The sequence below is a fragment of the Rutidosis leptorrhynchoides genome, chromosome 10 (genome assembly GCF_046630445.1).
Source record: "Rutidosis leptorrhynchoides isolate AG116_Rl617_1_P2 chromosome 10, CSIRO_AGI_Rlap_v1, whole genome shotgun sequence".
In the NCBI taxonomy this organism is placed as follows: domain Eukaryota; kingdom Viridiplantae; phylum Streptophyta; class Magnoliopsida; order Asterales; family Asteraceae; genus Rutidosis; species Rutidosis leptorrhynchoides.
Window position 1 is genome coordinate 12,347,434 of NC_092342.1, and position 14,566 is coordinate 12,361,999.

General features: G+C 35.4%; 1 pseudogene; it reads left to right on the forward strand.

Moving 5' to 3' along the window:
* The first annotated feature begins 3,397 nt into the window (after nt 1-3,397).
* Nucleotides 3,398-7,823, forward strand: LOC139870026 (histidine kinase CKI1-like; annotated as a pseudogene).
* Nucleotides 7,824-14,566: the final 6,743 nt, after the last annotated feature.

The window sequence follows — 14,566 nt, forward strand, 5'->3', positions numbered from 1 at the left end:
TTTCCTTGGATAAACCTACTGGAAAATAGAAAAATGGATCTAGCTTCAACGGATCCTTGGATGGCTCGAAGTTCTTGAAGCAGAATCATGACACGAAAACAAGTTCAAGTAAGATCATCACTTGAAATAAGATTGTTATAGTTATAGAAATTGAACCAAAGTTTGAATATGATTATTACCTTGTATTAGAATGATAACCTACTGTAAGAAACAAAGATTTCTTGAGGTTGGATGATCACCTTACAAGATTGGAAGTGAGCTAGCAAACTTGAAAGTATTCTTGATTTTATGTAACTAGAACTTGTAAAATATATGAAGAACACTTAGAACTTGAAGATAGAACTTGAGAGAGATCAATTAGATGAAGAAAATTGAAGAATGAAAGTGTTTGTAGGTGTTTTTGGTCGTTGGTGTATGGATTAGATATAAAGGATATGTAATTTTGTTTTCATGTAAATAAGTCATGAATGATTACTCATATTTTTGTAATTTTATGAGATATTTCATGCTAGTTGCCAAATGATGGTTCCCACATGTGTTAGGTGACTCACATGGGCTGCTAAGAGCTGATCATTGGAGTGTATATACCAATAGTACATACATCTAAAAGTTGTGTATTGTACGAGTACGAATACGGGTGCATACGAGTAGAATTGTTGATGAAACTGAACGAGGATGTAATTGTAAGCATTTTTGTTAAGTAGAAGTATTTTGATAAGTGTATTGAAGTCTTTCAAAAGTGTATAAATACATATTAAAACACTACATGTATATACATTTTAACTGAGTCGTTAAGTCATCGTTAGTCGTTACATGTAAGTGTTGTTTTGAAACCTTTAGGTTAACGATCTTGTTAAATGTTGTTAACCCAATGTTTATAATATCAAATGAGATTTTAAATTATTATATTATCATGATATTATCATGTATGAATATCTCTTAATATGATATATATACATTAAATGTCTTTACAACGATAATCGTTACATATATGTCTCGTTTAAAAATCATTAAGTTAGTAGTCTTGTTTTTACATATGTAGTTCATTGTTAATATACTTAATGATATGTTTACTTATCATAGTATCATGTTAACTATATATATATATATATATATATATATATATATATATATATATATATATATATATATATATCCATATATATGTCATCATATAATTTTTACAAGTTTTAACGTTCGTGAATCACCGGTCAACTTGGGTGGTCAATTGTCTATATGAAACATATTTCAATTAATCAAGTCTTAACAAGTTTGATTGCTTAACATATTGGAAACATTTAATCATGTAAATATCAATCTCAATTAATATATATAAACATGGAAAAGTTCGGGTCACTACACACAGGTGGCTGTAAAGGAAGCGAAACCTGTGGCGCAGATATCTGCGAAACTTGAGGATACACACTTAAAAGCCCAACTGTATGCGCTGTGCTTTGCTGCTGCGCTGTTATCGGCGCCCAATGAGAGTTCGCATCTGGGATGACCCCAAATCCCCAACTATTAAGTAACGCCTGCGCATCCGCAGGAGTTAAAAATTGTGAAACTGGGCGCGGTGGTTGCCAAGGTTGCAACGGTGTAAATGACGAATTCTGCTGAATGCTCTGCGTATGCAGAGGTATTGAAACAGTGGTACTGTAAATAGGTACCTGGCCGCAGCAAACCACATGCGGCCCCGTTATTCCACCGCCAGTGCCTGCAAAGATGACCCTTGGATCCACTGACGAAAAGTCCAGCCGCGTGGTTGTGACTGGTGAGTTTGCTCTTGGTGGTGTGACCCCGTCTGAATATATCGGCTTGTACCTCTGAAAGGGTTCGCCGGATATAGGTGGAGGGTATATCGTGTATCCCGCCTGAGTAGCGGCCCCCGTAGTCATAACCGGTGTATGTTGACTACCAGACGGTGCGTTCCGAACATCTGTTTGGGTATGTTCCGATGATTCCTCGGAAGTCGTGATACTGTTAAAGAAAAAATTCAAAAATTTTGTAAATAACGAGTCATACAATTCAAAACCTTAAAAGAAAAAGCAATTAAACAGTCTTGAATTAATTCGACTCTCAATGAAAGCACCACTTGATCACGCATATTTTAACCGTGGGGTTTAATATGCCTGCTCAATACGTAAAGAGGGGTTTAAGGATCTTAGAACGTGGCTCTCCGGTCTGGTTACCGTGAATAACCCTGGCCGACATGATGATGTCGGCGGGGTGGCCAAGTGATTAAGTCCACCTTCGATAGCGGTCGCTGATCGGAAGGCCCCAAATAAGGTCGTAGGTACTAGCTTACAAAAGACTAACCTGTTAACCTTGAAAAGATGCTGAATGATGCTGTTCTACGTAATGTGTATCGTATGCGATGGTTACGTAATGTGCTGTGTGTGGTAAACGATGATTAGGGTTTGTATTTATAGGCAAACCCTAATTCTAGAACTGTCCCAGATCATGATAATCTCATCCATAACTGACTCCCCCGAATCACGGATATAATTATGGAAAAGATATTTACTTGACAGCTAAGCAACCGCCGTACCGGGAACAAAGGCATTCGCACGCCGCATACCGCACACAAGAACACGCATACGCACAATAGTGATTGTCCGCATACATTCGCGGTGAGCATGCGGGTTGCGGTATCATTAAATATTGTCTAACCAGATACCCTATACGATCAATAGAACTCGTTTCTGATGTGGACGATCCACTCCCGTGGCAACCACAGAGCATACTCCGACTCCTATAACCGAGACCCTCGTCAAACCTGACACTCTAATACCAGTTGTTGGGAAATTACGGCCTCACTAATTCCCACCACCCAGCCCAACAATAATAGTAAAGAAATAAGAACAATACACAACACAAGATTTAACGTGGAAACTCCAAAACAGGAGAAAAACCACCGGCCCCCAAAGAGAGAAATACACTATATCACAAATTGTTACAATGATATAGACGACTCTCTTAAGCCAACTACACTCTCCAAAATATTTAACTAATACAACTCTCAAACAAGGGTAAGAAAGAAAGAAATAATCAAATACTTAAAGTGTATTGATTGGTGCGATTTGGAATGAAGACTTAGCCCCTCTTATATAACCAAGTCACTCACCCCTCACATCTTCCTCCCACCAATGTGGGATAAACATATCTTCTACTAGCGAAAATAAACCAACACCATCAGAGTTGTTACCGTTTCATTTTTTTCAGCGACCGTTCTTTCTCTGACAGTGGCGATGTGCCCCGGTTTACTTACTCTCTTTTCTGTCACCTGTTCTACTGGCGGTGAATAGGGTGGAAAACAACCATATTCTACAATCTTTTGTGATGGTGGTTATGGATTTGTTGCCTTCCTTCGAATATTGGTGTATGCTTTTTTTCTGTAATGGTGGGTCGTCATAGAGTTACAGGTTAACTCAGTAGAGTTTTGGTCGACTAACGACATCTCTAGACCTTTCACTGGTCCCGATTTTTGTTATCGTTTTCACCTCAGTTTTCATCTTTCTCGTCGATATTCTTTTACGATTGTTGTGCCCTATGTTGATCCATTTACGTCTGGACACTACTTGTCTTCATGGACACCCACCTCGGTCTTCTGGTATTTTTAGTTTGGTTATGGCTTTGGGTTTTCAAGGATGTGTTTCACATCCACATGTTTTTAGGTTTTTTTTTGGCATTGTTGTTTGTATTTCTGGCTGGCTACCCCCTTGCTTGTTGCCTTATGATTTTTTAAGGTTGTGTTGTGTTCTGATTTCATGTATTTGGGAGACTCCTGGTTGGTTATGGGATTTGGTTTGCGGTGGGTTAGCCAAAACATATTGGCTTAGGTGATATTAGGTTTTGGGGGATCTGGATTGGTGTATATCACGTGTTAGTTCTTTTCATTAGGTGTGTTATGGTTTATAGGTTGATTGTAACTGGATGTAATATGTTGTAATAGTTTGTTCAATTTTTGTCGGTGTATTAGTCAATGTAATTGATTGCGCAATAGGATCAAGATCAATAGTTTTTTTAAAAGATCATAGGGATCGACTTTTGTCTCAATTATAACACAACTTGAACTTTGATGTGCGAGTGTCTACGTGAAAATCTACTTTTAAATTTATAAACACTTAAATCACGCCCAAGGGAACAAAACTCGTTTAGCATAGTAAAGCAGCTGGTAAATTATTGTTCGTCTCAAGTGAGACAAACTAGCGCAAAGGCAAGAGATTAGCGTTGTATTGGTAATTATTTCAAGAGAAATAATTGATTTTTAATAATTTTGTTGGAAAAATTTTCTCGATTGGGCAGAAAATAAAATAAAGCGAATAATAAAATTATATAAATTTAACAATAAGAAAATGTAGTGTTAACTTGGATTCATTCACCCTACCATTTGAACTAAAGTTTAAAACCATTTGAACTATAAGTATTAGTTTCAACAATATGGCAATTATAGACCACCAGTCATACCTATCTACATTCTACATTTCTTATATAAAAAAGAGTTTAAAAAACCTTACATGTCATTAGCACTTTAATTGTAGCTAATTGTGCCAAGTGAAAAATCTGTGTCTCTTTCACAATTATTCACAACATTAATTAGCTAAAAAATGTTATTAATTGGATTATTAGTTAATGAAATTAATTAAAAAAAGAACGGGTGTAATCCTATCTCTTTAATACCTTGAAAAAAAGTCAAATAGGCTTGAAAAAGTCACAATTAACTCCATCCTTACAATTAACTCCATCCTTTTGTAACAATCATTTATATCCCATGTTTATGGCAATGTAGCCCATAGTGCATATTACAGTGTATAACTAAAATACGTTCATTGTAAGAATAACTTGAATGTAGATGCAAAATAGATGTTGTGTAATTAATAGCCAGATATTTACAGAAGTGGAAGCTTGGAACAAATGGTTCTCCAAGTCTTCAGTCCAAATGCAAAAACTCGTACTCGAAGTGTAAACTAAATACTTAATAATTCAAGGAAAATTTACAAAGAATGTAAAAATGACATAACTTTAAAATAAACTACGGGATCTGGACTCTGGAACTCTCTCAAATGCTTAGGATTGCTCGTATATTTAGAGGCTGAATAACTCATCCGGCAGCTGCGATTAGCTTAGCATGTGACTGACATCTGGTTGGCAGCTAGAAACTCGGGATTATTCGGAAAATCGGTTGAAACTCAGTCAAAGTCAAACTTGGCCAACATCTGAGTACTCCCGGATTTGCCGAGTACTCGGCCAAAACTCAGTCAAACTCTGACAAAACTCGGGATTATTCGAAAAATTGGTCAAAATCAGTCAAAGTCAAACTTGGTCAATATCTGAGTATTCCCCGAGTTTCCGAGTACTCGGCAAATACTCGGTCAAACTCTGGCAAAAACTCGGTCAAAACACAGGATTACTCGGCAAATTAGTCAAAACTCGGTCAAAGTCAAACTTGGTCAATATCTTAGTACCCCCTAGTTGCCAAGTACTCACTAAAAAGTCCTGACGAGTACTCACCGAGTAGCGTTTTTTTTAAACCTTGTATAAAGGCATATATTTGTGAGATTGACGGTGCGATTTTTTACAGGTATACTGAACTCTATTCTTGATACGAGTAAAATCGAAGCAGGGAAGATGGCACTGGATGAAAAACAGTTTGACTTGGTCAAAGTCTCGAAGGTGTGGTTGACATATCCTATCCTGTGGGTTTAAAGAAGGATGTTGATGTGATTTTGGATCTGAAAGATGGTTCTTTGAACAATTTTGCGCAAGTCATAGGCGACGAATGTAGGCTTAAACAGATATTATCAAACTTATCGAGCAACGCAATTAAATTCACATCAGACGGTTATGTCTCTGTTCGTGCACGTGCCATGAAGCCTAAATCACAAAACTCAACATTTACTTGTAAAGATAATTCATCCGCAAGTTGTCTATCGAGATTCTTTTTTAGAAGTAATGAAAAGTGTGGTGACATTGAAGCAAATAGACGAAATTCGAAGTGATCCTAATTGTATGGAATTTGTGTTTGAAGTAGATGACACTAGAAAAGGTATACCGAAAGAGAAACAAGCGTCGGTTTTTGAACATTATGTTCAAGTTAATGAAGAAGCTCCTGATATTGAAGGCACAGGACTTAGGACTATGGATTGTTCAATCTAAAGTTTGATATTATCTAATCTGTATCTTATATCTTATTTAAGGTGATACTTTAAAAAAAAAAAAAAAAAAAAAAAAGATTGTTTAAGGAGATTTTTCTTTCAATTATAACGTTTTCTTCATAAAATGTGATAATCAAACCAATAATTTGTCAGTAACTTAGGCTGTGTTTGATAAAACCAAATGATTAAGTGCTTCTAATACATACAGATACGGTTGATGGGTGGCGAGATAAGCATAGTTGACAATAAATCAAACGAAAAGGGTACTTGTTTTCGGTTTAACGTTCTTCTAAAGGTTTCTCGATCTGATCTTCGAAGCATTAGTGAAGACGAAAATTCCAAATTGTCCTTAAGATCAACCACTCCATTCTGTAGTCCAAAACGACAAAATTACAGTTCTTCTACAGTTATTCTCTTCATTAGTGGTGATGAGAGGAGAAAAATGATATATAAATTTCTACAAACTCGCATGATTAGAGTTTTAGCAGCGAAAAACATCCAACAACTTTTAGAAACTCTTGGGAAAATTAGACAGGAAAAGAATAACATCAACAATTCGAGATCCGATACAAATTTAAGTTTCGAGTATCTGAGGGGGCCCACGCCTCAAGAATCTGTTCCTTTAAGTGTGTTTTCCGGGACTGATTTGTCACCAGCCCGACGGGCTAATCATGTGTCTGTTTCCGGCTTTATATTGCTTGTTATTGACACAACTTGGGTCAATTTTCGTGAGCTATGTAAGGTTGTGGCTGAATTCAGAAAACATTCAAAGCATGCATATTTTAGAGTTGTGTGGTTAGGTTTCAATTGGTTGCAAGTTCACGGTTTGGATGAGAAGCGACTTCCACCGTCCAATATCGTCATACCAATGCCACTTCATGGGTCCCGTTTAAACGCGTTGATCGATCTTATTCCAGAGCTTGGATGCAGGTTGTTACCATGCACTCCACCACACGCTAATCAGCAAGATCGTTTACAACAAATAAGACAAGATGAAATACAAGAAATTACTTACTAGGTTTTTGTCAAGTAACAAGAGCCCTTTAAGAGGGAAAAAAGTGGTGTTGGTTGAGGATGATGGTTTGCAACAGATGATATCCCAGAAGGGTCTTTTGAAGCTTGGTGTGGTAATTGAAACGACGTGTACCAATGGGGAGCGTTGACTTTGGTCAACAAATCTTGAATTTCACATGTATCTTAATGGATCAAACGGGTCGAAAAACACTCCATTGATACAAATTGCTAAGTAGTTGTCATTCAAAACTTTATAGTACCATGGAATTGACATAATGGGTGGGTCAATCTGAACTCGTATGAAAAAGTGATCCATTTCAAGACATACTCATTTGGAAAATGACTCGATTCTCCCGACCCGCCCATTTTGCCACATAACTTTTTTATCTTTTAAAAATGTATTTAATGATGAAGTTTATGGTCTTTTAGATGGCAGTGATGGACGGTTGTGAAGCAACAAGTGAGATACGAAAAACAGAGAAAGATTATGGTGTCCACATCCCAATTATAGCGTTAACGGTTGGCGAAAAGCTAAACAAGTTTTTTGCAGCAGGGATCGATATTCATGAAACCAAACCGTTAAATGAATATAAGCTTTTAAAAGTGATTGAAGACCTCCACAGCAGAAATTTGCTTTCTGTTGATACTAATTAAGTCTGTACCTAGTTACAAAAGTGGTAAAGGTACACTTTTTGTTTGGTTCATCCTTAAATGATTGGATTTGTATCAGTGTAAATAATACCTATTGCTGACCTTGTTACATTGATTTATATTTTTGGGTTAAACATATAAATGATTTTATGAAACTTTTTTGGTTATTATAGTTAAATAAGGTATAACAGTATTTGGTGTAAATCACGAAAGAAGCATCACCCCTCCAATTAAGCCACATACAACATTTAAAAACTGAAATACAAAATATAAAATAACAACATTAGCTCTTCAATCCAATTCATGTGCAACTACAATGTTCTTTTATGTGTACAAAATTTCTGTGATCTTTTGGATTAAAGTGTCCTTTCCTTATTTTATTTCTTTTTCTTTTTATTTTTCATTTTTGTTTCAAACAGCCACATGCATAGATAGTGCATGATCTGTTCACAAGTTTAACATTCCCTTTTTTTTTTTTACAAAAAAATAAAAATAAAAAAATTTAATATTTGAAAACACTATAAGTATCTGTGTTTGTGTTTGTATTTCTTGTCAAAAGTTAACATTTCAAAGAGTCACAATGATGAAGACCGAGTGTGGGAAGGATTCTAGAATGAAGTTAATCAACCAACTTTTCTTCTTATTAGCTATATCTTGTTGTTCAGACACTAATGGAGAAAGCAAGGCCGTTTTTTTTACCACTTGCAGGATATATTTATCCACTTGAGTACACACTTTTTTCTAAGTTAAATTCAGAGTTTTGATTTTAATAAAAACATGAATTCGGCGTCTTACTGTAAGTTTTGTTTATGTTATATTAAGTTTAGGTTAATTAAAATGCCGTTTATGTATCACATAAACCCTAAACCGTACATATTTTTCTCATTACCACGTTTCAAGCTTCAATTTTACACAACTATTTCCCCCTCACCCTCATATAATTCTCGGTGCCGTCACTTTTGTCGATTTCAAGCTTTTCTTCTCCATCTATGGTTTTCCGGCTGTCGGCTCCTTCTCGGCGCCGGAATCTTCCTTCTCAATCAAATGATGTGGTAGTTATTTTCAACCGACTTTTTTTTTTGCCAGATATAGTTGGTTTGTTTTTGGGACTTGTGGTAGGGAAGATTTGGTCTTCAAACCTGTGTTTACGATTCCGTTGAGACGTTTTTGGTTTTGTTGCAAACTGTAACGACCCGGAAATTTTCGACCAAATTTAAACCTTAACCTTTATATGATTCCGACACGATAAGCAAAAACCCTAATGTTGAGTCTAGAAAGTCTGAAATCTATATTTGGTTAATCAGTTACCCTTTGACCAAGCCTGACGATTCACGAACACTTATGTGTATATTATATATACTAATTAATTGATAACGGTCCGTAAAAGGAATAGTAGACGACGGATAAATATTTCACACGTTTTAATTTCTTTTGAATATTTAATATTATTATTAATATTATAATATATATTTTACTGTTTCACTATTCGTCCGTGAATTGAATCACATCATATTATTGATTTAAGAAGTTCAATAAGTTATATATTGCTATCAGCAACAGTATATATCCATCTGTATTTGTTTCATCACCTTTCTTATATATGTGAGTATGCAAGTGTAACAACCATTCGTCACAATAACCATCTTAAACTATCTTCCCTCTCTTTATCTACCTTTCTTCTGTGTTATTAGGGAACCCGTCTACTTATTCTTCTTCTTGATCACAACCAAACACCCTCATTTTTCTCATATTCTCTGCTCGATCATCATACAACCCAATTCACCATCACCATGTTCCTTTGAACCCATTTGTTCTGTCCGCTATCCTGTTCGAACAACCGAGAAAACCTACAGCTACTATCATCAATCACTACCACATATACACCTCTCAACCAACAAGAACCACTCCTCTTTATATAAATTAAAAACTGCAACCCACTTCCTGTTCGATGCTTGTACCTTCTATACTATTCTTGTTCAAGAACTCAAGCCACCATCGAACGCCATCCAAAACCACCACAACCCGTCCCTCTCTCTCCCACTCTATCGTGACTGAGAAAAACAACTCCTGCAACCCATCGTATCATCACTCCCGCCACTCTAATACTCGTGTTTTTCTGTTTCATTTACCCAAAAACAAACACCGACAACAAACGTTTAATGTTCATGTTTCGTACGAATACTACTGCAGCTCGTTCCCTTGAACCACCATCCTCAAATCTGTAATTAAACCCGCCACCATCAAACGTTGTACAACCACCACTTTTCTCCTTCAAACACTCTATTCAATCGCCATAACTGACAACCCGTTTCACCACCTTTATGATCAAAACCCACCACTATTAATCACCACCACCCTCAATACTTGTTTCTTCCCTTTCTTCCTTATCCTTTTCGTTCCCCACTGTTATAATGCATTGCATACCCGTTTTTTTTTTCTTTTTTTTTCTTTATTAAAGTGGACAAGTATTGATGATATTAAAAGGTGACGGGGACGTATAACTATTAAAGAAATCTATCGCGTTTGTTTATTTGATTGGTAAAGAGGTGGGACAAATTGAAACATAATGGTTTAGTTAGTAAACAAATACCCCACTTAAATTATTTTATTCCACTACTACAATATAGCTGTCTCATTTCCTGTTTTAAAAACGAAACCAGTGGATGGATATATGATTTACAATGGGTTATGTGATAAAACGTCTATTGGGCTGCAGGTAATAGAACTCATATTGGACTGAACTCTTATTAGTCGGACTGTGAGATTGTCTTAGTTTGAACCGTGAACTTGGGTTGAATAAGAAGCCGTGGTTCAACTTTGGTTGTTACTGTAGGATTTATGGATAAACAATATGAGATGTGAAGTTGTATATGATGATGATTAAAAGATTAAAGATAAGGGTTAAACATGTTTAAGATAATTGGTTATGATAATGATGATAATGATCGTAACGAAATGATGACGAGTAGATAATGAAACAATAATGTTATGGACCCTGAATTTGTAAATGACGATGATGAAATTGAGTTTAAGATTAAGTAGAAAAAGAAATAGATGGAACGATGGTTAAGGATATTATCGGATTAGCGGCACGTCACGGGTTCAAACCCGGATTTGGGCATTATTTTTAGGGGCTACTCCCCTGAGGTAGTTATCTAGCTATTTATTATTATTTTTATTATTATCAATTATTGTCATTACTTTTAGATTACTTATTATCATTACTAAGACTAACATAATTATTATTATTAATATGATCTTTATAACTAAAAGAAGTATTATCATTATGATCCTTATAACTAAAAGTATTTTTTTTAGTATTATTATAGAAACAAACATTATATTTAAACTATCATTTTATTATTAAAAGTATCACTTTTATTGGAATTATCATAATTTTTATCATAATTAGTATTATTTTTATATCAAATAAAGATTTTCTATATAAAATAACAATTTATATCACTAATGATATATAATTGTTTGATTACAACTATATGTGTTAATATATATATACCTGATATAGGTTCGTGAATCCGAGGCCAACCTTATAATTGATCAATGGTGTTATATGTATTTTTACTACAAAATACAGTATGGTGAGTATATAGTTCCCTTTTAACTCTAAATATTTTTGGGCTGAGAATACATACGCTGTTTTATGATTTACGTTATGGACATAAGTGATCAAAAATATAAATTCTACGTTGAGTTGTACCATGGCATATCTCTTTATACTTGGTAGCTAATATTTACGTGAGGAGCGTAAACGCGAATCCTGTTGATAGATCTATCGGGCCTGACAACCCCAACCGGGCTGGACGACCAGCATTTAACGGTTGCACAGTACTTCGTTTCGTTACTACACTTGGTACGGTGTAGGGTTTATTTAAGAGTATGCTGCTGTGATTTAAATGTTAAGTATGGTTACCAAGTGCTCAACGTCTTTTCTATACACGAGGAGTGTATTATGTATAAACTTTAAATCTTGTGGTCCATTGTTATAACGCTGCTAGCATCAAACCTATATATCTCACCAACTTTATGTTGACATTTTAAAGCATGTTATTCTCAGGTACGAATTAAGTCTTCCGCTGTGCATTTGCTCGTGTTAAGAACATTACTTGGAGTCGATCATCGCAATGGAACCAGATGTTGTTGATTTCGTCCAGGGGGATAAGGACGGGTCCTCACAGATGGTATCAGAGCGTTGGTCTTAGCGAACCAGGTCTTGCATTAGTGTGTCTGACTAGTAGTTGTTAGGATACATTAATGAGTCTGGACTTTGACCGTGTCTGCATGTCGAAAGTTTTGCTTGTCATATCTAGTCGGAAATCATCTACTTATCATCCTTAGGAAATCACCTTCTTATCATCCTTAAGTCTAAACACGTCTTACTGCATTTAGTGCATCGATAGTGTATAGACAAAATACATATCTTAGCGTATCTGATAATTCATATCTTAGCGCACCCATAGCCTTGCCTAACATATGCCGTAGGTTCCTCTGTAGTCTACGAAATCATTAGTATTATATATTCTATATAGTTAGAATATTATCTGATATTCGAAAATCGTTTCACATCGAGGATCCTTTCCATCCACCAAATTGCCCTCTTGTCGATGAACCTGAAGCACTTACTGGCGAACCCATTCGAAACACCATTTTTCACTCTCATTTCCAGAGCATCTCGTCACGATTATATACTATCCCATATTTCAAATCTTATTCATTCGCTCGCTCCAACCGCCAATCATCCCGGTGTACTAGCAGAAGTTAACGAACTTCGCGCTCGCGTGACAACTTTGGAGAACATGGTGCGAAGGTTACACACACCAGCAGCAGCACCGACAGCATAACCAGTACCGTCAGTAGCATCAACATCGCAATCCTTGGTACCAGCATCATCACCAGCATCAACGGCATCACCATCATCAACGTCAACAGTACTCTTATCACCCCCAAACCACAACCGCGTCGTAAACCACAACATCATAATCTATACCCGGATATCAACCTCACACGCCTCAATATCACCATCTATCTTTCGAGTATGATCTTCGTTCTACATATCGTCCTACATCAATTATCTTCGCTTTACGTATCATTTTACCTCATTTGTCTTCGTTCGACATGATGATTATGTAATCTCTAATGCTTTAGAGATCATGTAATCAAGTATTAACGATAAATCAAATGAGTTCAATATCCTATTAACTCATTAAATTCATAATTACATTCGAAGAAAATATATATGCAAGTATATTTTCATAAAGATTGTAATTAAAAATTCTTTCGTACAAACTATTAATGATGAAAATATTTTAACGGGTAGGTAGTACCCGAGGAATATTTAGATTTCACATTAATAAGTTACAGTGTACATTCTTCGAATCTGATTCAACGATCATCTACTATCCTACTTACAACCACCGATATACGTATCCGTTCACCACAGAATAACCATTTCTATTCAAATTTCATATTTGGGTTTTGACCTATCAGAATCCAACAAGTGGCATAACGAAGAAAACATTGGACAAAAATAAAAAGTGTTAGAAACAAACGAATTAATTAATTGAAATTGTGATAGGATTACACGCTAACTGTTCCGGCTAACTGTTCCCAGCTAACTGATTAACATTTAATTTATTGCAATTTACATTCTCGCAATTTTAATTTCTGCACTGTACATACTGTCGGGACACATGTACAGCAATACGTCGGATTAATTCTGAGACAACACGTTGTATAATGGGTCATGATATATTTATTTATTTTACGCATTTTAAATAACGGGACACGTATACAAGGTTTCGACTTATCATATTGACCCATCTATATATATATATTTCGGAACAACCATGGACACTCTATATGCGAAGGTGGGAGTTGGCTATACAGGGTTGGAGTTGATTTCAAAATATATATATGGTTTGAGTTGTGATCGACACTGAGACCGGTACACGGGTCACGATACGTATTAAATAATTATATATATATATATATATATATATATATATATATATATATATATATATATATATATATATATATATATATATATATATATATATATATATATATATTAAATATGAATATATTGAACTGTTGAACCCTTGGACCATTGAACTATTGAACGATTGAACTATTAGACTGCTAACGTTGGACAATTAAAATGAGTTAAAATGCTGATTATAACATATGAAAATAAACAATTCTTCAAGATTGCCACTTGATTCAATCTTAAACCTCATTCATATCTTGGCGATTACAATTCGCATTCACAACTTTTCATGATTCTTGAAAACATCTTGATCGAGAAGATGAACCAGCCGCACTTCGTTTACGGAAGAAAGATTTATGCATACAGTTATGCACCTGAAAAACTTTCGAAACCGAGTTTATAGATTAAATCTCAACCGCGTCGAATTCCTTACCATTCATCAGCAAAAACAACCCTACAATTTCTTTTCAGGAAGCTAATTTTGTCACAGCTCCACTTCGACTTCTCAGTGAGACTACTCCTATTATAACCTCGATATTTATACCTTGTCCTTTCATCGTCGTTACCGGAGAACCTTTTATATTTCACAACACCATCAGCAGATGTACCAGCAACTCGTTATCTCTTTGGCGAAATCTGCAATCAGTATTTTGAAAATCTCGTAGAAATTCTTCCAGTTATATCGAAAACGTTTATCCCTAAGAATTCCATATTTCGAATGTGAAGTTTCTGAAAAACA